Below are 8,135 nucleotides of genomic sequence, written 5' to 3' on the forward strand. Positions count from 1 at the left end.
CTAGGGAGGCTGTGTCGTGCCCCCTGGAGGTCTAAAGGATGACCAGTAGTTGTGGTTCTCGCCCCGGGACTTGGGTCAGAGAATAGCCCAAGTGGGACACTTGTGTCGGACTAGGGAGGCTCTGCCGTGCCCCCTGGAGGTCTAAAGGATGACCAGTAGTTGTGGTTCTCGCCCCGGGACTTGGGTCATAGTATAGCCCAAGTGGAGCACTTGGGTCGGACTAGGGAGGCTGTGTCGTGCCCCCTGGAGGTCTAAAGGATGACCAGTAGTTGTGGTTCTCGCCCCGGGACTTGGGTCAGAGAATAGCCCAAGTGGGACACTTGTGTCGGACTAGGGAGGCTCTGCCGTGCCCCCTGGAGGTCTAAAGGATGACCAGTAGTTGTGGTTCTCGCCCCGGGACTTGGGTCAGAGTATAGCCCAAGTGGAGCACTTGTGTCGGACTAGGGAGGCTGTGCCGTGCCCCCTGGAGGTCTAAAGGATGACCATTAGTTGTGGTTCTCGCCCCGGGACTTGGGTCAGAGTACAGCCCAAGTGGAGCACTTGCGTCGGACTAGGGAGGCTGTGCCGGGCCCCCTGGAGGTCTAAAGGATGACCAGTAGTTGTGGTTCTCGCCCCGGGCCGTGGGTCTGAGTATGGCCCAAGTGGGACACTTGTGTCGGACTAGGGAGGCTCTGCCGTGCCCCCTTGAGGTCTAAAGGATGACCAGTAGTTGTGGTTCTCGCCCCGGGACTTGGGTCATAGTATAGCCCAAGTGGGACACTTGTGTCGGACTAGGGAGGCTCTGCCGTGCCCCCTTGAGGTCTAAAGGATGACCATGAGGTCAAAAGGATGACCAGTAGTTGTGGTTCTCGCCCCGGGACTTGGGTCAGAGTATGGCCCAAGTGGTGCACTTGTGTCGGTCTAGGGAGGCTGTGCCGGTCCCCCTGGAGGTCTAAAGGATGACCAGTAGTTGTGGTTCTCGCCCCGGGACTTGGGTCAGAGTATAGCCCAAGTGGAGCACTTGTGTCGGACTAGGGAGGCTGTGCCGGGCCCCCTGGAGGTCTAAAGGATGACCAGTAGTTGTGGTTCTCACCCCGGGTCGTGGGTCCGAGTCTGGCCCGAGTAGAGCACTTTGGTCGGCTACCGGGGGGTGTGCCGTGCCCCCTGGAGGTCTAAAGGATGACCAGTAGTTGTGGTTCTCGCCCCGGGACTTGGGTCAGAGTATAGCCCAAGTGGAGCACTTGTGTCGGCCTAGGGAGGCTGTGCCGGGCCCCCTGGAGATCTAAAGGATGACCATGAGGTCAAAAGGATGACCAGTAGTTGTGGTTCTCGCCCCGGGACTTGGGTCAGAGTATAGCCCAAGTGGAGCACTTGTGTCGGCCTAGGGAGGCTGTGCCGGGCCCCCTGGAGGTCTAAAGGATGACCAGTAGTTGTGGTTCTCGCACCGGGACTTGGGTCAGAGTACAGCCCAAGTGGAGCACTTGTGTCGGTCTAGGGAGGCTGTGCCGGGCCCCCTGGAGGTCTAAAGGATGACCATGAGGTCAAAAGGATGACCAGTAGTTGTGGTTCTCGCCCCGGGACTTGGGTCAGAGTATAGCCCAAGTGGAGCACTTGTGTCGGACTAGGGAGGCTGTGCCGTGCCCCCTGGAGGTCTAAAGGATGACCAGTAGTTGTGGTTCTCGCCCCGGGACTTGGGTCAGAGTATAGCCCAAGTGGAGCACTTGTGTCGGCCTAGGGAGGCTGTGCCGGGCCCCCTGGAGGTCTAAAGGATGACCATGAGGTCAAAAGGATGACCAGTAGTTGTGGTTCTCGCCCCGGGACTTGGGTCAGAGTATAGCCCAAGTGGAGCACTTGTGTCGGACTAGGGAGGCTGTGCCGTGCCCCCTGGAGGTCTAAAGGATGACCAGTAGTTGTGGTTCTCGCCCCGGGACTTGGGTCAGAGTATAGCCCAAGTGGAGCACTTGTGTCGGACTAGGGAGGCTGTGCCGTGCCCCCTGGAGGTCTAAAGGATGACCAGTAGTTGTGGTTCTCGCCCCGGGACTTGGGTCATAGTATAGCCCAAGTGGAGCACTTGGGTCGGACTAGGGAGGCTGTGTCGTGCCCCCTGGAGGTCTAAAGGATGACCAGTAGTTGTGGTTCTCGCCCCGGGACTTGGGTCAGAGAATAGCCCAAGTGGGACACTTGTGTCGGACTAGGGAGGCTCTGCCGTGCCCCCTGGAGGTCTAAAGGATGACCAGTAGTTGTGGTTCTCGCCCCGGGACTTGGGTCAGAGTATAGCCCAAGTGGAGCACTTGTGTCGGACTAGGGAGGCTGTGCCGTGCCCCCTGGAGGTCTAAAGGATGACCAGTAGTTGTGGTTCTCGCCCCGGGCCGTGGGTCTGAGTATGGCCCAAGTGGGGCACTTGCGTCGGACTGGGGAGGCTCTGCCGCGCCCCCTGGAGGTCAAAAGGATGACCAGTAGTTGTGGTTCTCACCCCGGGTCGTGGGTCCGAGTCTGGCCCGAGTAGAGCACTTTGGTCGGCTACCGGGGGGTGTGCCGTGCCCCCTGGAGCCATGGGAGTGAGCTCCAGCAGACTGGTATTTTTCGGAGAACCAGGCCCACACTCCTCAGACTTTGTGCCCAGGGACAGGCCACCAAAATCGGCCGCGGCTCGTGCACTTTGCCCCTGCGTTTCTCCCAGAACCAGAGCCGGAAAAATCCCAAAATTGATGCCCAGAGATAGTCGACTCTGCCTGGAATAGATTGCCACCCAAACCCGCCAACTCACGCTGGTTTTCCGATGGCCTCACCTACTAACCCGAGCATGGTCATCGCTCGCACCTTCCAAAACCTCCAGGGGCGCAGGCACTTTTCATTTACTGGCCATAAGGCCGACCGCCTTAAGCGTTAAGCGATAAGCGAAAGGCTTAGTTTGGACTTAGTTTTTGGAGCGACGAGGTCGCCGTTTTGTCAATTCTGAACCGATTTTCACGCGGTTTTCGACTGCCTGCGCCTGGGGAGCCGCCCAGAAGCCCCAGGCAGTGTTCTGGGTGGACTTCCGGACCGGTCCGGACCCGGTACCGGCCGGGGGAACCGCACCACGCCTCTCGGGCGTTTCTACACCGATTTTCGCGGGGTTTTCGACTGCATAGACGGGGCCACCTGCTGCAGGGCCCGAGGGAGGGCCTTACTGAGCTGGGTCCGACGCAGGGCCCGGTTCCTGGAGCCCGCTGGGGGGGGGGGGGGGTTCTCTAAGGCTCACGGCGGGCTGCTGAGGGGCCGGATCGGATGCAGACAGGCGCTCCTCTGCCCAGGTCTTTGCTCCCCTGCCCCACTAGGAATGGAAGACACACTGCCAACAGCTTCTGGAGGGTGATGGGCCCTGCTGCAGACCAGGTCCGACCCAGGTTTCAGCTATCCCACCCCGCAGGGACTTAAAGACACACTGCCATCAGCTTCTGGAGGCTGCTGAGCTCTACTATAGAGCAGGTCCGACCCAGGTTTCAGCTCCTGCAGCCCACTAGGACTTAAACACACACTGCCATCAGCGTCTGGATGGTGATGGGCCCTGCTGCAGACCAGGTCCGACCCAGGTTTCAGCTATCCCACCCCGCAGGGACTTAAAGACACACTGCCATCAGCTTCTGGAGGCTGCTGAGCTCTACTATAGAGCAGGTCCGACCCAGGTTTCAGCTCCTGCAGCCCACTAGGACTTAAACACACACTGCCATCAGCGTCTGGATGGTGATGGGCCCTGCTGCAGACCAGGTCCGACCCAGGTATCAGCTCCTGCACCCCGCAGGGAATTGAAGACACACTGCCATCAGCTTCTGGAGGCTGCTGAGCTCTGCTATAGACCAGGTCCGACCCAGGTTTCAGCTCCTGCACCCCGCAGGGAACTAAACACACACTGCCATCTGCAACTGGAGGCTGCTGAGCCCTGCTGCAGACCAGGTCCGACCCAGGTTATGGCTCTCCCACCCCCCTGGGACTTAAACACACACAGCCATCAGCTTCTGGATGGTGATGGGCCCTGCTGCAGACCAGGTCCGACCCAGGTTTCAGCTCCTCAACCCCGCAGGGACTTAAACCCACACCGCCATCAGCTTCTGGAGGGTGATGGGCCCTGCTGCGGGCCAGGTCCGACCCAGGTTTCAGCTCTCCCACCCCGCAGGGACTTAAACACACACAGCCATCAGCTTCTGGGGGCTGCTGAGCCCTGCTGCAGACCAGGTCCGACCCAGGTTTCAGCTCTCCCACCCCGCAGGGTCTTTAACACACACACTGCCATCAGCTGCTGGAGGCTGCTGAGCTCCGCTATAGACCAGGTCCGACCCAGGTTTCTGCTCCTGCACCCCGCAGGGAATGAAAGACACACTGCCATCAGCTTCTGGAGGCTGCTGAGCCCTGCTGCAGACCAGGTCCGACCCAGGTATCGGCTCTCCAACCAGGCAGAGACTTAAACACACACACACACACACACACTGCCATCAGCTTCTGGGGGCTGCTGAGCTCTGCTGTAGACCGGGTCCGACCCAGGTTTCTGCTCCTCCACCCCGCAGGGACTTAAACACACACTGCCACCAGCTTCTGGAGGGTGATGGGCCCTGCTTTAGACCAGGTCTGACCCGGGATATAGCTCTCCCACCCCGCAGGGACTTAAACACTCACTGCCATCAGCTGCTGGAGGCTGCCGAGCTCTGCTGCAGACCAGGTCCCACCCAGGTTTCTGCTCCTGCACCCCGCAGGGACTTAAACACACACTGCCACCAGCTTCTGGAGGGTGATGGGCCCTGCTGTGGACCAGGTCCGACCCGGATATCAGCTCTCCCACCAGGCAGGGACTTAAACACACACTGCAATCAGCTGCTGGAGGCTGCTGAGCTCTACTATAGACCAGGTCCGACCCAGGTTTCAGCTCTCCCACCAGGCAGTGACTTAAAGACACACTGCCATCAGCTGCTGGAGGCTGCTGAGCTCTTCTATAGACCAGGTCCGACCCAGGTTTCAGCTCTCACACCAGGCAGGGACTTAAACACACACTGCCATCAGCTGCTGGAGGCTGCTGAGCTCTGCTATAGACCAGGTCCGACCCAGGTTTCAGCTCTCCCACCAGGCAGGGACTTAAAGACACACTGCCATCAGCTGCTGGAGGCTGCCGAGCCCTGCTGCAGACCATGTCCGACCCAGGTTTCAGCTCTCCCACCAGGCAGGGACTTAGAGGCACGCTGCCATCAGCTTCTGGAGGCTGCTGAGCTCTGCCATAGACCAGGTCCGACCGAGGTTTCAGCTCTCCCACCCCGCAGGGACTTAAACACACACTGCCATCAGCTGCTGGAGGCTGCTGAGCTCTGCTATAGACCAGGTCCGACCCGGGATATAGCTCTCCCACCCCGCAGGGACTTAAACACACACTGCCATCAGCTGCTGGAGGCTGCTGAGCTCTTCTATAGACCAGGTCCGACCCAGGTTTCAGCTCTCCCACCCCGCAGGGACTTGAACACACACTGCCATCAGCTTCTGGAGGCTGCTGAGCTCTGCTATAGACCAGGTCCGACCCAGGTTTCTGCTCCTCCACCCCGCAGGGAATTAAAGACACACTGCCATCAGCTTCTGGATGGTGATGGGCCCTGCTGCAGACCAAGTCCGACCCGGGTTACAGCTCTCCCACCAGGCAGGGAATTAAACACACACTGCCATCAGCTGCTGGAGGCTGCTGAGCTCCGCTATAGACCAGGTCCGACCCGGGTTCCTGCTCCTGCACCCCGCAGGGACCAAAACACACACACTGCCATCAGCTTCTGGAGGCTGCTGAGCTCTTCTATAGACCAGGTCCGACCCAGGTTTCAGCTCTCCCACCAGGCAGGGACTTAAACACACACTGCCATCACCTTCTGCTGGCTGCTGAGCTCTGCTGCAGACCAGGTCCGACCCAGGTTTCAGCTCCTGCACCCCGCAGGGAACTAAACACACACTGCCGTCACCTTCTGCTGGCTGCTGAGCCCTGCTGCAGACCAGGTCCGACCCAGGTTTCAGCTCCTGCACCCCGCAGTGGATTAAAGACACACTGCCATCAGGTTCTGGAGGCTGCTGAGCTCTGCTGCAGACCAGGTCCGACCCAGGTTATGGCTCTCCCACCCCGCAGGGACTTAAACACACACCGCCGTCAGCTTCTGGATGGTGATGGGCCCTGCTGCAGACCAGGTCCGACCCACGTTTCAGCTCTCCCACCCCGCAGGGGATGAAACACACACTGCCATCAGCTTCTGGAGGCTGCTGAGCTCTGCTAAAGACCAGGTCCGACCCAGCTTTCAGCTCTCCCACCAGGCAGGGAGTTAAAGACACACTGTCATCGGCTTCTGGAGGGTGCTGAGCCCTGCTGCACACCAAGTCTGACCCAGGTTTCAGCTCATCCACCCCGCAGGGACCTAAACACACACTGCCATCAGCTTCTGAGTGGTAATGGGCCCTGCTGCAGACCAGGTCCGACCCAGGTTTCAGCTCCTCCACCCCGCCATCACCAGCTGGAGGCTGGCTGCTGCTCCTGCACCCTGCCATCAGCTGCTGGAGGCTTCTGTTCCTCCACCCCGCCATCAGCAGCTGGAGGCTGGCTGCTGGAGGCTGGCTGCTGCTCCTCCACCCCGCCATCACCAGCTGGAGGCTGGTTGCAGCTCCTGCACCCCGCCATCAGCTGCTGGAGGCTGCCTGCAGCCCCTGCACCCCGCCATCAGCTGCTGGAGGCTGGCTGCAGCTCCTGCACACCGCCATCAGCTGCTGGAGGCTGCCTGCAGCTCCTGCACCCCGCCATCAGCTGCTGGAGGCTGGCTGCTGCTCCTGCACCCCGCCAGCAGCTGCTGGAGGCTGGCTGCTGCTCCTCCACCCAACCATCAGCTGCTGGACGCTGGCTGCTGCTCCTGCACCCCGCCATCAGCTGCTGGAGGCTGGCTGCTGCTCCTCCACCACCCAACCATCAGCTGCTGGACGCTGGCTGCAGCTCCTCCACCCCGCCATCAGCTGCTGGTGGCTGGCTGCAGCTCCTTCACCCCGCCATCAGCTGCTGGTGGCTGGCTGCAGCTCCTTCACCCCGCCATCACCAGCTGGAGGCTGGCTGCTGCTCCTGCACCCCGCCATCAGCTGCTGGAGGCTGCCTGCAGCTCCTGCGCCCCGCCATCAGCTGCTGGAGGCTGGCTGCTGCTCCTGCACCCTGCCATCAGCTGTTCGAGGCTGGCTGCAGCTCCTCCACCCCACCATCACCAGCTGGAGGCTGGTTGCAGCTCCTGCACCCCGTCATCAGCAGCTGGAGGCTGCCTGCTGCTCCTGCACCCCGCCATCAGCTGCTGGAGGCTGCCTGCAGCTCCTGCACCCCGCCATCATTTGCTGGAGGCTGGCTGCAGCTCCTGCAACCCGCCATCAGCTGCTGGAGGCTGGCTGCTGCTCCTCCACCCCACCATGACCTGCTGGAGGCTGGCTGCAGCTCCTTCACACCGCCATCAGCTGATGGATGCTGGCTGAACGCTGGAGGCTGGCTGCTGCTCCCACACACCGCCATCAGCTCCTGGAGGCTGGCTGGCTGCTGGAGGCTGTCTGCTGCTGCTCCTCCACCCCGCCATCACCAGCTGGAGGCTGGCTGCTGGAGGCTGGCTGCAGCTCCTGCACCCCACCATCAGCTGCTGGAGGCTGGCTTCTGCTCCTCCACCCCGCCATCAGCTGCTGGGGGCTGGCTGCTGGAGGCTGGCTGCAGCTCCTCCACCCCGCCATCACCAGCTGGAGGCTGGTTGCAGCTCCTGCACCCCGCCATCAGCTGCTGGAGGCTGCCTGCTGCTCCTGCACCCCGCCATCAGCTGCTGGAGGCTGCCTGCACCTCCTGCACCCCGCCATCAGCTGCTGGAGGCTGGCTTCTGCTCCTCCACCCCGCCATCAGCTGATGGAGGCTGCCTGCTTCTCCACCCCGCCATCACTAGCTGGAGGCTGGCTGCTGGAGGCTGGCTGCAGCTCCTCCACCCCGCCATCAGCTGCTGGAGGCTGCCTGCAGCTCCTGCACCCCGCCATCACCAGCTGGAGGCTGGCTTCTGCTCCTCCACCCCGCCATCAGCTGATGGAGGCTGCCTGCTTCTCCACCCCGCCATCACTAGCTGGAGGCTGGCTGCTGGAGGCTGGCTGCAGCTCCTCCACCCCGC

Source organism: Nothobranchius furzeri, unplaced genomic scaffold (genome assembly GCF_043380555.1).
Source record: "Nothobranchius furzeri strain GRZ-AD unplaced genomic scaffold, NfurGRZ-RIMD1 Scf254, whole genome shotgun sequence".
NCBI classification, from domain to species: Eukaryota; Metazoa; Chordata; class Actinopteri; order Cyprinodontiformes; family Nothobranchiidae; genus Nothobranchius; species Nothobranchius furzeri.